General features: G+C 40.2%; 1 pseudogene; it reads left to right on the forward strand.

The window, feature by feature from the left end:
* Positions 1–1448: 1448 nt before the first annotated feature.
* Positions 1449–2277, forward strand: LOC145060006 (protein GRAVITROPIC IN THE LIGHT 1-like; annotated as a pseudogene).
* The last annotated feature ends 17304 nt before the right edge of the window (positions 2278–19581 follow it).

Below are 19581 nucleotides of genomic sequence, written 5' to 3' on the forward strand. Positions count from 1 at the left end.
GTAAAATGGGGGCTAAGTGTGTGTATATCAAGGTGTTCTAGAGAGAGAAAGTGAGAGAGAAGAAGAGTGTGTGTGTGTCATAGAATGTCATATTTATAGAGCATCATTTATATTATTAAATACATAATAGATTCATCTTCTTCTTCTTCTTCTCCTTCTTCTCCATTTGATCTTTCATCATCCACTTGATTGGGATTCCGCACCATCGAGTGGATCTGATCAATACATCAAGCTAATTTTGGGACTTACAGTTGGTATCAGAGATTGGATTGTATCAATCAATTTGACATGATCTGGATTGTTTTTGTACTTTTTTTTGAAGGATTTTACGTTTTTGGATAGGTTTTGAAGAAATAGTGGGGGTGTATTTTTCGTGTTCTTGATAAAAATAGCTTTTTGATCAAGTTTGGAGCTAAAAAGTGAGAAAATCGTTGTTTTTTGACGTAATTTTGCGACTTCCAGCGAGGACATGGCGGCAGGTTTCCTCGAAGTTTACACCAGAAATTCGTTTTTGGTTTAGGGGTTTATGGTCTGAGGTGTTTACAGTCGCAAACGGTTTTCGACTTCGGTGGACCGGTGCGAGGTTTCTCGGACGAAAACGCATTCTCAGCCGGAATCTGTTCTCGCCTCGGACATTTTCGGCCCAGCACATGTTCGGTTGTCCTCGTGTTCGGTCCTCGTACGTGTAGTCCTCACAGATTCTCGTTTAGCAGCTTATATTTAAAAATCTGGGGTGGAGCAGATTCGAACCTGGGTCTCTTGCATACACAACCAATGCCCTTACCACTTGGTCTAGGATGCCAGATGCTTAACATCTTCCGGTTTTAGTTCAAGTAGTCTCGCTGTTTTGATCCTAGTTTCACAATTTTGACAATTTTAGCCCAAAAATCAAATTTTCAAAGACAAAATTGCAAAAATGGTCCCTGTGGTATGCATTTTTTTGGGGTTTTAGTCCAAACCACGACTTTTTTGGATTAGTGGTCCTTTTGAGCTAGTTTCGTTGGGTTTTTGGTCCCTGTACTTAACTTCCGTTAAAAAGAATTTGTTAACCCCTTCATGTGCCTTCCATGTGAGGGTATTTCCATCATTTTACTTCTAGGGACCATTTTTGCAACGCTTTCTTTTACCTTTTATCCCTCATTTACAATCCCAAACAACCGTTAACTCCCCACCTCCCTCCTCCTTCCTTCCGCTCCATTAAACCTGCAAAAAAACATTGTTCCTTATCCACAGAACCTAATTGAAGCAAAAGGAGACAAGATCATAAACATACAAAAGGCCTCGATCTAAGAGTTAAAGCATACTCTGCTTTCCCTCCTATTTACTAACGTTCTTTCGCTTTATCATCATCATTGTTCTAGTCTTTATCATCATCTTTTTTATAATTATATTCAATCTTCTTCTTAATCACAATCCATGAATAATCATTGCCAATTTCTTCTTTTCACATGGATTCAGTTAACCAATCCATTCTTACCCTAAAAAAAACTAAATTAGCTCAAACATTTGCCAAAGCTTTGCATATTCGATCTGCAAAAGTCAAACATGAAAAGCCAATCACAGAACATATGTCAAACAAATTTCTTCGATGAAGAAGACGATAAGTTTCAGTGAGTGATTATGGATGCATTCATAACAAAAGTTTTTTCAACAATCTCATCTGTGAAAGCTGCGTATTCACAATTTCAAAACGCTCAATCTCGATACGACGTCGACGAAATTTAGTTGGTCGATCAGATCATAGTGTCGGAACTGAAAAATTTATCGGAGTTAAAGCAATTGTTCTTGAAGAAACACCTCGATGACAGTTCACCGGAAACCACCATACTACTGGCGGAGATTCGTGAATAGAAGAATCTCTTACAAATGTATGAGATAACCGGAAAAAAGTTAGATAGTCAGAAAAAAACTCAAGGATTCAGAGATGATCTTTTTGAAAGAGAAATTAAACGAAGCTAACAGAGAAAACAAATCGATCGAGAGAAGAACTCGAGTGGGCCATTATCGCGTCATCATCCGTTTACCCTAAACGATTTTCCCTCTGCTCTTCATCAAACGACGAAATCGATTAGAAGTTTCGTGATATTTTTGATCGGAGAAATGAAAATCGCCGACCGGAATATCGACGCCACCGCCGACGCAATGCAACTGGATGTTTTTTACAGCGAAATGAACCATAAATACTGCGCGTTTGAGTCGTTTGTTTGTCGAGTGATGTTCGATTGGTTTAACCACCGGTGCTACTCCATCTCCGACGATGTTTTTTTGCAGGTTTAATGGAGCAGAAGGAAGGAGGAGGGAGGTGGGGAGTTGACAGTTGTTTGAGATGGTAAATGAGGGATAAAAGGTAGAAGAAAGCATTGCAAAAATGGTCCCTAGAAGTAAAATGACAGAAATATCCTCACGTGGAAGGCACATGAGGGGGTTAACGAATTCTTTTTAATGGAAGTTAAGTATAAGGACCAAAAACCCAACGAAACTAGCTCAAAAGGATCACCAATCCAAAAAAGTCATGGTTTCGACTAAAATCCCAAAAAAATGCATACCACAGGGACCATTTTTGCAATTTTGTCTTGTTGAGAGAAAAACTTGGAGACACACTTGAACAAACGTCAGAACAAGTAATTTGCAGAATAGTTAATCTCTAAGGATCTAAAAGCTCAACAATAATAAAGTTAGATAGTTAGATAGTTAGTTGTGGAAAGTAAAGAAAGATAAATGACAAAAGTTATATCAAGAATACACTTAAACTGATTCATAACAAGGAATGTAGTCACTCCAAGTTAGTTAGCGAGATCAAGTTTAGTGATTAAGTCTAGAAGACTTGCTCCGAAGAGAGGTTATGTTCCAGTAGCAGTTTGAGTGTAAAGAGTAATAAAATAGATAACTGATGAAGATAAGAAAGATGATTGAATGGGAAATCTTATGTATTGAGAAGATAAGAGTTTTCACACTCACATATATCACAAGTACATAATACATAAGAAAGAGTCTCTATTTATAGAGTTTAGAAAAGTACTACTCTATGAGCAGCCGTGTAAGGCTTGCTGGACAATAGAGTGAATTACATGGTAAAAGAAATAACTAAGACTGCAGATAGAAAAGACTTGAATACTCCGGATGCTGATATGGTTGCTAATGGAGAATGGTTGCGGTTACAGTTGTAGAGATTGACTCCGGGTGCTGTATTGGCTGCAAGTATTGAACCGTTGTGGTAGTTAAGTTCAAGAGGGTCACTTTTATGTTTCAAAAATTCCCCCCTAAGTGACCTCTTTCACTTTGGTTCAGTTATCAAGTTTAAGAAACTTGATCAAAATCCACCAAAATTTTCTAACATTTTCCAGCCACATGATTCTTCTGGAGATCTCAAACTTGACTTCAGCAGTAGTGTGCTTTGATTTTTCTACTGTAGTCTTGCAGATGTCAAGTTGCTTCTTGGGCAGGCGATGCATGGCATTCATCGGAATGAAATATTTGACATTGTCTGTCTTCCGTTTGAATATGATGCCAAGTTCTGGGAAGTTGGTTGCGCCTAGAGATCTTTCTTCATAACCTTCTGTAAGCATTGACACTGGTTCAAGTGGTGGAAGGTCAAATTTCTTGAGGATAGTGGGGTGGATGTCCGCATCAATCTTCGCAAAGTCACAGACAGTGTCCTTAAGAAAGGATTTGGCTTTGTTGAGAGCTATCTGCATCTTAGGATGTTTCTTTGCCTTGTTCTGAAAAATTCTGGCAATGAGAAATATTTCTTCAGGGTTCATGCAAGGGAAGTCTGCCTGGGTGTGGATGTAATCATGCTCTTTTCTAGTCAGAGTGAATTGAGCAAAGTCTGCTTTCATAAACTTCCACATCTTGTAGTTCTTCACTGCGGATGGTCTATCGTTAGACCAAACGTTTTCAACTGAAGAGCCATGTTTCGCATAGAAGCGAGCCAGTCTTTCGAATTCCATTGGCAGACGCTTGTGATCAGGAAGACTGCGGTCGAAGGAGTCAAAAACAACAAAATACTTGGCATTGGGAGAAATTAGAATATCCCAATAACCATCGGATGGTGGTTCAGCATATGTGAGGTGGGGAGTGTAGTCTTCATCAAGTAGCCTGAGGAGAGGATTGACCCATGAGTTGATCAGCGATTCATCAATCATTGTGTCAAAACCGCATTCTCTCCATATAATTTCGGCTACTTGGCTGCTTTCCAGTCATGTTTCCTTTGGGCAGTAGCAGGAGAGTCAGTAGAGCTTTCTGAAGACATATGTTCCTCAAGATTCTTTTGGTGGGGAGGAGTCTCAGGTATGTTGAGGGTGTTTTTGGGTGATGAGTGGGGAGATGGAATATTTTGAGATGGTGGAGGAGAGGGCTGCGGAGTGGGAATTTTGTTTGTGGTGATTGGAGGGCTCTGACGGATGGATGTATTTGAGCGATCGCCTTCTTTATCACTTCCCCCTCTTGAGGAATGCAACCCCTGTGCTTCCTCAAGCCATTGTTTGAGTCGATCAACTTTGGCACAAACCTCAGCAAAGTGTGCTTTCATCGATTCGGCCAAATGGGAGTTGTTTGGAATGGCAGAGTTGAAGAGCTGCCTGTGAATATCCTTTGTGAGCTGAAGTATCTCTGGGCCATGAAAGTTTGATGAGAGGGATTTCTGCATTCGGGCGATTGTGGCATGAAGGGCAAAAATCGTGGACGCATAGGCAGTATGAGTTTCCTCTATTACCCTTTTGGATTGGACAACTTGATCCACAACGGCTGTTTGTAAGCCTTGTTTGATTGCGGTTACCTCAGTGATGAGGCGTTCCGCTGCGGCCATAAAATCTTGATGGTCGGCCTTGCGGTTGTTGTCGAGAGATCGAATCCCCATCTCGACTTTGAGAGAGATGCGCTCAGCGGCTATACGCTCTCTCATTTCAAGTCGTTCGATGCGCTCAATTAGGGATTGCAGACCTGGGATATCTTCTGGTGGAGCTTGGGTAGGCTTAACCGCAGCCAAAATTTGATCAACTTTGGCTTGAAGGTTGAGGAATTCTTTGCGAGTGACAACATCTTTCTTCTTTTTCTTCTTCTTCTTTTCTTTGGGCTTTGAAGTGGAGTGCTGAGAACCGCTGGATTCTTCTTCTTCCTCGAACATCATAAGGTCGTCATCCAAGGGATTCGGTTTGTTGACCTCTTGGATGTCTTCATCGTCAAAACCGAAGGTTGGGGCCGAGCTGAGTTCAATAGCTGGCTCTTCGTCTTGAGATGGGTTGACTGCAGTAGGTGGAACAGTAGTTGTAACACCGTAAAAATTAAAACAATTTTTCGCAATTGTAAACACATTTTTAACAAAACTATTCATTCATAAAATGTTATATCGTCATGTTTTTTGTTCACAAAATATCTCCCAAGATCAAATACATCAAATCCCATGTGTGTGTGTGTACGAATCAAGTTGGCGCCTTCCCGCAGTCATCACTGGTACCTGAAACACATAACACTGAACAGTGTAAGCGAAAGCTTAGTGAGTTCCCCAAAATACCACTCTAACACATAATAGCCACTCGAGGCTGAAACTCTGTCGACCCTCTGGTCAATGTGTCTTAGTGGGGCCCTCCAGCCCCAACTCTCTGTGGGCCCTCTGGCCCTAACTCTAGGGACCCAAAAGCCCCAACTCTGTAACTCTGAATCATGCATATCACATATCACATATCACAATAAATCACAACACATAAATAACATGCAAATACACCGGCATATAACTCTATAGTACTCTGTCACATAACTTTGTTACCACACTAGGTAAGGTATAGTGAGAAGACTCACCTCGGGTATCTCGGTAAACCTCTGACTCGGTAACCCTGGCCTAGCCTCCGCCTAATCATATGAAATAAACACTCTATTTAATATAACTCTCAAAGGATGGACTATGCTTCTCTTATGATGCTCTCAGAAGGGTAAAAGACCATTTTACCCCTCTCATAACTCAAAGGCCGCACAATAGACCATACCCTAAAAGTCAACCAAAAGTCAACTCTCTGGGTTACGCTGCGCGTACCTGATGTGTACGCTGAGCGTACCCGGCTGCACCTCAGAATCGGGGAGCGCCACCCAGTACGCGACGCGTACTTGGGATTACGCCCGACGTACTCCCCTGCTTCAACACTTTAGATCTTGAGGTCTTAAACAGTTAAGACCTACGTCCATAATTTAGATCTGACCCCATCTAAGCCCCTTAATCCATAAAGTTGATGACTTTAAGCCTTTGCATGGCTGAACAAGTCACCAACTCTCACAATGATCCCACCTTCAACTCTAGAAAGCTAAATACACATGCATGACTTCAAACTAACATCCAAGATGGAAACTTTATGGCTCTAAATCACTAATAACACTGAAAGGGGACAAATCTCGGACCATGGAGCACTTTACACTCATAAAGTCTCCACCTTTGGGGTTTTTAGCCTTAAGAAAGCACATACTACAACAACCAAAAGAAAAGGAAAGTTTTGAACTTTATACCTCCAAGTGTAGCCCTTTTCTCTGTAGATCTCAGATCCAAAATGGCACCTCAAGCTTTAGCTTCCAAGAACTCCCTTCCTTCTTCTTCACCAAGTCACTAAAGCACCAAAAAGCTCAAATCAACACTCTCACACAATAAGGACGATGGGGCTCTCTTTTAGGGTTTCACTCACTGATATGGAGGCTGAGAAATGAGCCATAACACCCTTTAAATAGTGCACAAGATGGATTAAGGTTTTTGCACCTGGGCCGGGTACGCTCGACGTAACTCTAGGTACGCCCGTCGTAACTCTAGGTACGCCCAGCGTACCTTGGCGACTCTGCGTCCAAATTAAGCGCATGAGTACGTGCATCATACCCCTCTGGTATGCCCAGCGTACTCACTTGCTACAATCCCAACATCAAGGACTAAACATGCCTAATTAATAAAGAACAAGGATGAAAGAAATGTACCTGAATCTCGGGGAGTTACAGTAGTTGAAGTTGGAGGAACATTAGATGTACCTGCGGCTACGGTTGAGGCTTGAGCTTTCAGCATAGTTTCAGCCATGTGGTCCATCCAGGTCTAAACCTTTAGGATTGTGGCAGCAGTGTGGGCGTTGCTGATGGCATTTGCCCAGTACCTGGCCACTGACAGAATTTCTTGTTCCTTCTGTTGTTGTTGTTTGACCTGCTGCTCCTTGCGGGCTTGGAATGCCCTTTTAAAGGCAACATACTTCTTGATTTCAGCATCAGTGGTTGGTTGATACCGAATCCAAGAGTCATTTGAGTCTTCATCGTCAATTCCTTGTGTTCGCACCAATGTGTCCCTTGGGTTCACGGATCCATGAACATTAGTGCTCACCGTGCCTAAACCACCTGTTACAGATGTAAGCAGAGTAGGATTTCTGGGACTTCCTTGGTCTCCTTGACCCGTGGTCAAGTTTGGCCTCGGCCCAGTTCTGGCATGGGTGAAAGAGATGCCCTGCGGATGGAGTGGTGTTTGTAGTGTTTGGGATACTTGCAAGAGGATGGAGTCTAACCCCTTAGAAGAAAAGATGTGCAGCCGGGAAGCCCTGGAGACCTTAGGACGATTACCAATTCTATCTTCTTGAGATACAACTGGGGGGCTGTCTCCACGTTCAGAAGAAGATGATGATGAAACAATCTCACAAGATGAGGTTGAGTGGTATTCGATAGTGGCATTGAATGGATGTGCGGCCATCCTAAGGACTACCAGAGCCTGTTGAGAGGCTTCAGTATCAGTCCAGTCACGCATATGGCTAGTGGTTTCGGTTGCTTTTCTTTTCTTGAGGATAGATAAGGGTAGTCTATCTTCCTCAGAGTCACTGCTCGATACAGTGGTGGTTTTGGTTTTGCGTTTCTTGGAGGGCGCGGTTTGTTTTGGGGCTTTCTTTTTTGGGTGTTGTAGCTTTCTTTTTAGAGGCTACTATTTTTCTCCGTTGAGAAATGTTAGAAAGTGTAGTGGTAGAGGGGGCTACGGTACCCTCAGGAAGAATAGTTGAAGAAGGAAGAGGTGGGGTAGAAGGGTATGGGATAATACCCTTCGTGGCCTCAATATGATCTAAGACATCAGCAGTCTCAAGACCAAGCAGTGAAAAAATGTTTGTGGGGAGCCTGCGGATAGGTCAAAAAATAGTTTGATCAGAGGAAGGAGTATACCTTTTGAGATCTTTAGTGACAAAAAAATTGATGTCACTTCCCAAGTCGAGACCAGCATCCGCATGCAGATCAGAAATACACATAGACCAAAAGCGAGCAAAAGTGAGCTCGGTTGGGTTTTCCTTTGGTTGCTCTTTGGGAATGTACTGGAGGAAATCATCCCAAAGAATTTGACCGAAGTTGACATCATGGCCTGTGAAGATGCTCCATACGAGTTCAAGGAGCTTGAGTCCCATGTTGTCAATGCCTCCGGTTCTGCCAGACAGACAGCGGATGACAAAGTGGCATACAAACTGCCAAACTCCAGGCAGCTGATTCTTAAACTCACCAATCCCTCGGATTGGTTTCTGGTAACCCATTTGGTAGAGTGCAGTAGTGATATCGGATAAGGATGGAGTGAAGATTTTGATGGAAGGATGGATTAACAGGTTAATGGAGGTTAAGAATTTTTCTTTGGTCAAGATGACTAGGGAATCGTTGATGAGGTGCAAATACACTTCTTGTGGGTTTTCCAGTGGTCTGTATGCAGACAAAGCACACTTAAAGAGTGTAGAAACGGGAACAACATCAGTGAATGCGTCGAACAGGCCAAATAGGATATGGTTCTTGAGATGCTTAATCATCAGTTTTGTTGGAGCATTGTAAGATGGATGATCGTCAAACATAACTCTGAAGTTGCTTGAAGCGATTGTTGGTGATGTGGAACCGGTTTGATTCATCGAGCTTGATGCCTTGGATTGTTTCTTGGATGCACCAGACTTCGCCATTGAGAGTTGTGAGATTGAAGTTCTTGAGAGCTTTTATGAGTTCTTGGAGAGTTGAGAGAGTAATCGATTAACAGAGAGCGTAAACGATTATAGAGAAGAAGGTAGGTTTATAAAGGGGGTAAAAGGATTTTAACCCTAGGTAAAAGATAAAAGGGGGTAAGAAGTTGAATGGGGTTTGGGGGGAATCAATGATTATGGGATTGAATCTCAGCCACGCGAATATGAAGCGGGTTTTGAAGAGATTTGAGAAATCTTAAAAAGGGTTTTGCATTTAATGGTGGAGTGGACACATGGTAATACGTCAGGTAATCATGGGTTGATGAGAGAGAACGTGGTAATTGATTGAACGTGTTTGGGAGAGGAAAGGATAGGTTAAGAAAGGATTGATTTGGGAATCATTCTTTTTGGCATCATCCCTAAAATAGGTCTGATACGGGGTTTATTAAGAAAGTTAAAGTGACAGTTTCTAAATGGAATGTTTGTATTTTATTTAATGAAGGATCATTAAATAGCACACAAAGATTCAAGAGTTAATGAATTTTTTGGAATTTATTTGAAGAGGTTGTGAATGAATTCATCAATTCGGTTGAGAAACTCCATCGCGGATGAAATTTTTTTTTTAGAGAATCTGTGAGACAAACACTTGTACGAAAATTAGAAATAAAGGAACATTAAGACCAATGAGAGGTACGTATGACATATAGTTGCGGTACCCCGATTGCGGTATCAAAACCATCTATCATATGTAATTCTCAGTTAGAACCGCAATGGAGACCAAGGACGGTTTGCGGTAGCTAACATTTCAAAAAGAACTGCGGGTCCGGATTCATCATTCCCAACATTTGTAAGAATGTATTGAGTTTTGTAGAGTCAAGATTTTTTCTAAAAACATCAGCAATCTCTTCATGAGTAGGAACAAAGATGAGTTCAATATTACCTTTTAGTATATGATCTTTGATGAAATGGTACCGTAACTCAATGTGTTTCGTCTTGGAGTGCTGACTAGGATTATGAGAGATAGCTATAGCACTTTCAGAGTCACAGTAAATTGGTATCCGCAGCATTCTGTACCCGTAGTCTAGTAATTGTGTCTTCTTCCAAAGAACTTGGGAACAACAGCTGGACGAGGCCACATATTCTGCTTATGCGGTAGATAGAGATACACACGTCCGTTTTCTTGAGGACCAGCTCACAAGTCTTCTTCCTTGAAATTGACATCCACCTGAAGTACTTTTTCTATCGTGCTTATAACCTGCATGATCTGCATCAGTGAAGGCTTGAAGACTGAAGTCGTTGCCTGCAGGATACCATAAACCCATAGATTTGCTTCCTTTAAGATACCAAATAACTTGTTTGACTGCAGTCATGTGAGACACTTTTGGATCAGCCTGGTATCTTGCACATACACCAGTTGCAAAGACAATGTCAGGTCTACTTGCGGTGAGGTACATTAGTGAACCCATGATGCCTCTATAAGTCTTGTGATCCACAGATTCACCAGAGGGATCAGCAGAGATCTTATATCCGAAGGCCATAGGGACCTTAGCAGAAGAGCAGTTGTCCATTGAGTATTTCTTTAGAAGTTCGGTGGTGTATTTCTCTTGGTGAATAAAAATTCCTTGCTGAATTTGTTTGACTTGAAGACCTAGAAAGAAATTAATCTCTCTATTCATGCTCATTTTGAATTTGTTGGTCATGAACTTTGCAAATTCATCTACCATATCTTGATCAGTAGACCCAAAAATAATATCATTCACATATATTTGTACCATCATAAGGTGGTCACCATTTGCTTTTCTGAATAATGTAGGATCAATCACTCCTCTTTTGTACCCGGATGAGACAAGAAATTCAGAGAGTGTCTCATACCAAGCCCTTGGAGCTTGTTTCAGGCCATAGACTGCTTTTTTGAGCTTATAGCAGTGGTATGGAAATTCATCATTTTCAAATCCTGGAGGTTGCTGAAGATAAACTTTTTCTTTTAGTTTACCATTGAAGAAAGCACTTTTAACGTCCATTTGGTGTACCTTGACATTTTTGTGGGATGCATATGCTAGAAAGATGCGGATGGCTTCCATTCGTGCTACCGGAGCATACGTTTCATCGTATTCAATGCCTTCTAGTTGACTATAGCCCTTGGCAACAAGTCTTGCCTTGTTTCGGATGACTGGGCCAGATTCGTCTAGCTTGTTCTTGAAAACCCATCTTGTACCAACAATAGTATGATCTTGTGGAAGAGGAACAAGTTGCCATACTTTGTTTCTTTCAAATTCTTCTAATTCTTCTTGCATTGCAGCTATCCAGTCTGGTTCAAGCAAGGCTTCTTTGATCGTTCGAGGCTCAACCAAAGACATAAATGTTGCATAATGGCAGTGGTCAGATAAATCTTTGGAAGATCGAGTCTGGATACCTGCTGATGGGTTGTCGATAATTTGACCTGGTGGATGGTCTCTTGTCCATACATGAAGATGTGGCATTAGATGATCAACAGCTGCGGTAGAAGGAATATCTTTGATATCAGAGGAATCTGCGGTTGGGGAAGGTAGTTCCCCCTGGACTTGAGAACATCCTGCTGAATCATCTTGATCTATTGAAGCAAAATTTACTTGAGGAGTTGGCAAAGATTGAGGTTCCCCCTGGATTGCGGATGGGAGTTCCTCTGGAACCTGAGAAGGTTCCCCCTGGAATGCAGATGAAAGAGTGACAATTCTAGGATCAGATCTAGTGTCAATATTCTCTATGAGTTCGTCATCTGACTCCTCCGAAGGTTCGTTTGATGGTGAGACTTCACTTCGGGCAGGAATGTAAGCAGCATCAGGTACTGGAACCTCAACGGTTGCAACAATATCCGGAGTAGAGCTTTCCCCCTCAACAGAAGAGGTGGAAGTATTGAGTGATACTACTTCAGATAGAGAAGGTCCAGATACGTCGGCATGTTGTTGTTGAGCTGCGGATGACACTAGGACTTTGGATACTTTCGCCATTTCAATGGGATCAAGCAGATCATCATAGTTGATTTCAACTAGATTTAGAGGTCTAGAATTGGCTGGAATGTCACTTTCCATGATTGTAGTTGTTTCGGTAGACGGAGGTGCACTGCAGATGTGAGAGTCATCAAATTTCACATCAAAACTTTCAATGATCAACCTTGTTCTTCTGATGAGCACTCGATATGCAACCTTGTTAATGGAATAACCAAGGAAGAGACCTTCGTTAGAATTCGGTGCAAACTTGTTGAGTTGATCTCTATTGTTGATCACAAAGCGTCTACATCCAAAGATATGAAAGACACAAACATTGGGTTTGCGATTGTTGAGCCCTTCATATGGCGTTTTATTGAGACGCTTGCACACAATACTTCGGTTTGGAACAAAGCATCCGGTTGCTACTGCTTCGGCCCAAAAATAGAAAGAAAGTTGGGCGAAGTTAAGCATGGATCTGGCTGCTTCAACGAGTGTGCGATTTCTTCTCTCTACTACACCATTTTGTTGCAGTGTATAGGGTGCTGAAATTTTTTGAGAGATGCCTTTGGAAACTAGGAAACTGGTCAGAAGATGATTAGTGAACTCAGTTCCATTATCACTGCGGATGCGTCTGACTGTAAGCTTGATTTGAAGTTCTATTTCTTTGATGAAGTTAATGAAGATTTGTGAAGTCTCTGATTTTAGTCTGAGAAAGAAGACCCATGTGAAGCGTGTATAGTCATCAACAATAACCAATATATACTTTTTGTGGTGAAGATTGGCTACGGTTGAGGGACCGCAGAGATCGATGTGTAATAGCTCTAGTGGTTCAGAGATAGAAGAATCCATTATCAGAGGATGACTTGCTTTGGATTGCTTACCGCATTCGCATGCTGGAAAAAGAGTATCGTTGCTGAATTTGAGAATGGGGAGACCACGGACCAGTTCTCCTGTGACGAGGTTGTTGATGTAGCGAAAGTTGAGATGAACTAGCTTGCGGTGCCATAGCCAGCAGACTTCGGATACAACTTTGGACAGAAAACACAGCTGTAGTTTGCCAATGATGAGAGAAACATCAAAAGGGTACATCGTGCCTTCGCAGCGAGACTTGATTAAACAGGTGTTGCGATCACTAGTCATTATGTAGCATAATTGATTATCAAATTCAACTCGATGTCCTACTTTACATAGTTAGCCAACACTAATAAGATTGTGTTTAAGACCTTCTACATAAGACCTTCTGAATGGAAAATTTCCCCGTAGTGAGAACACCGTAACCTCGGATGACACCGTTATTGTTGCCAAACGTGACATTTCCACCATTGCATATAGGCCTGAAATCCTGAAGGTACTCTAACCTTCCGGTCATGTGCAAGGAGCAGGCACTGTCAATTAACCATTATTCTTCCTATTCCTCCTTGCACAAAGCCTGAGAATTAAATGGTTAGTTTAGGCATCCAAACAAGTTTGGAGCCAGGTACGATTGATATATTCTTAAATGATGCATGGTCCGAGGTTGCATGGACAAGTCTTTTGTCATCTTTTAGACCTAATCCTGGGTGTTTGTTCAAATTTGGATTATTACGAGGTTTCTGAAAAGTATGAGATTTCTGACGTTGATTTGACTTGACATGAGATAAAAACCTTTAACAGCTACACTGACATTTGCAAAAAGAAGGGTTGTCATTGAATCTGACATTGTGCTTGGTCAGCGGTTTATGGGGTGTGTTGGACTTGAAATTAGTCCGAGGTGGGTAAATTTTGAAAGATTTGACGTTTGAGCTCTGAGAAGTTTGTTTTGAACGAGGTTTCGCACGTGTAAATCTTTGAGTTGCTCTAGGTGGATTTGATAAAATTCCTTTCCATTTGTTTTGATTTGATTTTAAAAGTGTTGGAGTGGGTAAAACTCCTTTCCATTTCGGGTCAGTTGAAGAGTAGATATGAAAAAATAGTTGCTAACAGGTTTGAAACCTTTTTGGGTTGTGTCAGAAGTAGCAGAAGTGGCTTGTGAAACTGAACTTTCGTTTTTGTTTGTTTTCATGAAAGAAGAATTTTCTGAACTCTTGGATTTTGGAATTTTCTTATTTTTTGAAAAATTTGGCCTACTTTTGTTTTGAAATCTAATTTCTTCTTTGAAATCTCTTTTTGCCAAAAATTTTGGTGAACCGTAGTCATTGTTATTCAACTGCGTTTTCCTGGAACCTTTTGAATTATTTTGAAAACGTGGGCTAGAATCATCAGAACTTGAAGATTCTAGAATTTGAGAGCATTGGCCTACCTCAAAATTTTCTATAGGCAATTCACGAAAAATCGGTTGAAGAGTTGTAGTTCCTTGAACTGAAGAGTTGCAGTCAATGTTTTTTAACTGCGGTGAAGATGATTTGACTATCACAGAGTAGGTTTTAGATGAGATTGCGGTGGGACATTTCTGGGACATTTGACTATAGTCTGAGGATAAAGATGGAAAGTCCTCTAAGACTTCGGGGCCTTCAACAACAATTTCTTCATCAACTTCGGATGAAGCTTGAGAATTGGATTGAGTTGTGCCACTGATGGGAATTTGATCACATATATGACTAGAATCCTCAGGCATAATTTCCTCAATGACACAATTATTGATCAAATTTTGTAATCTACCGAAGTGAGTTTTGATATCTTCGGGAAAATTCTTGTCATTGACAGGGAATCCATTGCGGTAGGATATCCATTTGACCAACCCCAATTATATGTATTGTCTACGGTTCCATTGTTTACCAAATTTTCAATAGCCTCATTTTCATTAAACAGTTTTTCAATTAAAAGATTCAAGCGTACAATTTCTCTCTGAGCTAAATTTTTTTGATTCAAGGCTATTTCTAATTGAGTTTCACTTAACATTCTAGCATCTTTCTCTAACTCTAGATCCCTTTCTAACATTGCCATCTTAAGTCTCTTGTTATCCAGTCTTCCTCTCACATAGAACATCTCTTGGGACGCTATGTTCTTCTCATCCAAGGCTTTGTTATAGTCTGAAAGGACGGCAACACAAGTGTCATTAAGAACATCTATGTAGGGTTGACGATCATGCATGCTATAATTTAAACTTTGGATCATGCGTTTTACCTGTTCAACGATACTTAGAGTCCCATCTTTCGCCATGTAGCAGTAGTTTTTGTTCAACATTGCTGACCCATCATCATTCGTAGTGGCCAGCATGCAGATTTTCCCATTTCCTTTAACACTGCTGATGGTCTCTTCTTCATCTCATGATGACGAAACTTGATGGTCTCTTTTAACTTGAGCCACATATGCCCTTGCCTTTTCTTTTTCTTCTAACTCTTGAGCTATTCTAAGATAGAATGCTCTGTCCTTGACTACGTTGGCCTTACAGTCTTTTGCGAAGTGATTTTCTTTGTTGTATATGTGAAAAATCACAACATCAGTCTTGTCTTCTGATTGAGTACCAGAGTCATTGTTCTAAGGGGACTGCGGTACCTCCTTGGGTTCATTGTTCTGAGAGACTTTAGGATACCGAGAGTTGTTGTTCTGAGGACCGAAGTTACGGTTGAATTGTTGATTCTTGCGGAAAGAGGAAGGTGGTATGCGGTTGAACTGTTGGCTAACTAGAGCAATAGCCTTTTGAAAATCTTCTTCATCATCATACTCAAAATCTACTTCGTATGATTGTAGTGGGGTGTCATACGAGGAAGAGTAAGGTGACTGCGGTGGAGCTTGTGCTATGAGGGCAAGTGGTCCTCCGAAGTCAGCACAATCTTTGAGTACAGTGGATTCTTGTGCTTGAAGCTCTCCATAGAGTTTGTAGAGTGATAAAGAGTGAATCTTTCTGTCACCTTGGACTATCATTTTGGCCGTAGTCCAATGTCTTCCTAGACCATTAAGGAACTGGAGATTGGCTTCATGGTTGCTGCGGATGGTACCAGCATTTGATAACTTCGTGACTATCAGGTTGAATCTCTTGAAGGAGTCTTCCAAACTTTCACTAGCATGAGCTTTGAAGTTGTTGAAGTCGTTGAGTGCGGTTGTGAGCTTCTTATCTTGTGCTTGTTCTGAACCTTCGTACAGGTTTTTGAGTACAAACCAGATCTCGTTTGCTGACTTGTAGTTTATGATAATATCAAAGTTTTCAGGAGCAACACCACACGAAATTTCATAAAAAGCAACAACATCATTTTCCATTTTATCGAGATCATCTTTGGTAGGACAGCTCATAGTTGGTTGACCTCCTCCTAGTCTGGTTGCAGCGCCATCAGTTTGGATTGGTGTGAGGACTGGAACATGTGGTCATTCTTCCACCGATCTCCATACATCTCTACCCAATCTTCTTAAGTACCTCTCCATTCTTTGTAACAAGTGATGATATTCATTTGCTTCTAGTATTGGGGCTCGGTTAGAACCACCAACACTATTGGAGACATTCAGAGATAACAATTGTGTCATTTGTGTTTTTTTTGAGAAATAAGCTTTAGTGGTATAGAAGGCTCAACGAGAAAATCAGAGTTCCGATATCCAAAAAGCAGCCACTTTGGCTCTGATACCAATTGTTGAGAGAAAAACTTGGAGACAAACTTGAACAAACGTTAGAACAAGTAAGTTGCGGAATAGTTAATCTCTAAGGATCTAAAAGCTCAACAATAATAAAAGTTAGATAGTTAGATAGTTAGTTGCGGAAAGTAAAGAAAGATAAATGAAAAAAGTTATATCAAGAATACACTTAAACTGATTCATAACAACGAATGCAGTCACTCCAAGATAGTTAGCGAGATCAAGTTTAGTGATTAAGTCTAGAAGACTTGCTCTGAAGAGAGGTTATGTTCCAGTAGCAGTTTGAGTGTAAAGAGTAATAAGATAGATAAATGATGAAGATAAGAAAGATGATTGAATGAGAAATCTTGTGTATTGAGAAGATAAGAGTTTTCACACTCACATATATCACAAGTACATAATACATAAGAAAGAGTCTCTATTTATAGAGTTTAGAAAAGTACTACTCTATGAGCCGCCGTGCAAGGCTTGCTGGACAATAGAGTGAATTACATGGTAAAAGAAATAACTAAGATTGCGGATGGAAAAGACTTGAATACTCCGGATGCTGATATGGTTGCTGATGGAGAATGGTTGCGGTTACAGTTGTAGAGATTGACTTCGGGTGCTGTATTGGCTGCAAGTATTGAACCGTTGCGGTAGTTAAGTTCAAGAGGGTCAAATTTATGTTTCAACATGTCTTTTTCAAATTTCAAAATTTCTTTTTCAGCCCAAACCTTTGACTTTTAATTTTTGACTTCCTTAATTGATTTTTTGACCTCAAAAATTGACTTTGAATTTCAAGTTTGAACTTTGACTTTAAACTTTGACTTTCTCGTTTAACCTTCAAATTTTTACTTTTAGCTTTTCGGTTTGACTTCTAAGTTTGACTTTTGAAGCTTGACTTTTGAGGTTTTAAGTCAAAGAGAATTTTTTTTAAAACAATGAGTTAAATATGAAGGATATACTCTTAGGAAGGCCCAAAAACCCTTAAAAACACAACTAGAGGCCAAAACTAAGGATTTTCGAAAACTTCAATAGGAATATAGCAATAAATGTGAAAACTATGACTATGTTAAGAGACAACTTGCCGAATTAACTACCGAACTTGATGCACTTAAAGCTAAATATAAAGATGTTGAATTCTACTTTAAGAAATTCGATGTATCAAGTGAGGTAGTAGCTTCTATGATAGAAAAATAACTAAAATTTAAAGATAATCAAAATAAGGGTCTGAGGTATAATAGAAATTCGATGTATCGTATGCTTGGAACAACCATTACCAACAAACTGATTCTAATTCCTGTGCAGGTAAACTAATGAAAGATGAGGACAAGGAGAACATAATTAATTCCAATTATGTTGATACTGTTGATTGTCAAACAAACAACTCCTTGAAATCTAAATCTGTTGCTTCTAATTCAGTCACCTCTAACAAACCTGTTGTTGGTAAATACAGGCACCAAAACAAGTGAAACAAAGTGCCTGCTACAAGTGTGCTTGTGGGAACAATCAGAGACAAGGCAATGGCACGCCACCAGGGGAAAGCAGAAACAACTCCTACGTGAAGAGACAAACATGTTTGCAATTCGGAACACCTAGAAAAATTGCTAGAAATTTTCCAAATCGTGCATACGTTCCCTACTATGCACAAGGATGGCAGAACGTGCCAGGAGGGAGATTCTCCAAAGTAAGTCATTCGAGGTCACAATTGCGAAATGGTAACTGGAACTCAAAATAGGCCAAGAATCCAACTCTCGAGGTCAATAAGGGAATGTTGGCTAAGAAGCCAAGCTCAAGAGATGCTCCAGTGAAACCAAGGCCGGTTCGGTGATAGTAATCTTGCCGATCGACTTCGAGTTCAAAATCCAGTGTCGAAGCACCCATCTGCTTAAACATGAAATGAGTTAAACCCAACTACAGATGGGTACCAAAGGTTCAATCTCCTAAATCTTCTAATGATTCTAATATTTCTTCATCTTCTGTTTGTGATAGGCAAGATATGTCATGGGAGAGAGTACTTTGCAAAGATGACAATGTTCGACCCATTTTCAAAATGGACTGGGTTCCAAAGATCAACTGATCCCACTCTGTGCTGGAGTAGCTATGGAGACATATCATCAAACTTTAGTTTGTTGGTAGTGGCTGTTCCAGGCACATGATAGGAGGCATCTCTCAACTGTACTTCACTCAAAACCTTGTTTGAGAGTATGTGTCCTTTGCGAGAAAGGAAGAAAGGAAAGGATCACATATGGAATTTTGTGCTTAACAACGTGAAGAATTTTCAAATTTGTTCTGAGATTATGCGTGCTGTTCTCAGACCTTCTGGATGCAAATTCAATCGGTGAGTTACAGTTTGAGTTTTCTTCTCAATACTCCCGAGTTTATCTTAAACTGATTCATTTTGAAGACAATCTTTTATTTTCTTATAGGTTTTCATTTGAAAGTTTTGTTAATTAGGAAGTAATATGAAGTCTAGTGCTAAAGGGCAATCTGAAATTCGTGTAATGCACTAAAGCCGAATTGTCCAGACTCAGTGTTTAATGTGCTGGTAGGCATGAAGTGTTCAAAAGGACTAGACTTAGATTGAAGATGAAAGGACTTGACAGGATGCACTTATATAGCTTTATTTGGACTGACAATATGACACTTGGGTAGATTGAGCGGTGAGATAAACATGAGAAACTGCGAGATACTCCAAAAGTTAATTATCTAGAAATGTGGCTCAAAATTTCCCTGATGTATGGACTTATGTCCTTAATTCTAATACTGATAGGGCGATTGAGAGTTCTGATAAAGTAGGTCTATAGAAAATTATTTTCTTTCTTTCTGTCAGTTTTTCATATGTTGCTTCCTTTGCGTGATTGGAATATATCCGACTTGGATTGCAACATATGCAACTCTATCTCCATGCGTCTTCTTATCTATGCAATTCTTTCTATTTGTTATCTATATACTGTCCCCTCTGTGTTGGATTAGTGTCTAAGTCCATAACTATAATTGGTATGTACTTGACCCAATTTGGCATGGTCCATTTGGGTTGCATGGCATCAGAACAATTTGGATAGACTTTTGTAAGAAAAGGATATTTATGATTTATTAATATATTATAAGTTCTAATATATTAATATGAAATCATATTATTTAATTAGTATTGATCAAGAATTAATTTGGAA

Source organism: Lactuca serriola, chromosome 6, assembly GCF_051521515.1.
Source record: "Lactuca serriola cultivar US96UC23 chromosome 6, Lser_US96UC23_V15, whole genome shotgun sequence".
NCBI classification, from domain to species: domain Eukaryota; kingdom Viridiplantae; phylum Streptophyta; class Magnoliopsida; order Asterales; family Asteraceae; genus Lactuca; species Lactuca serriola.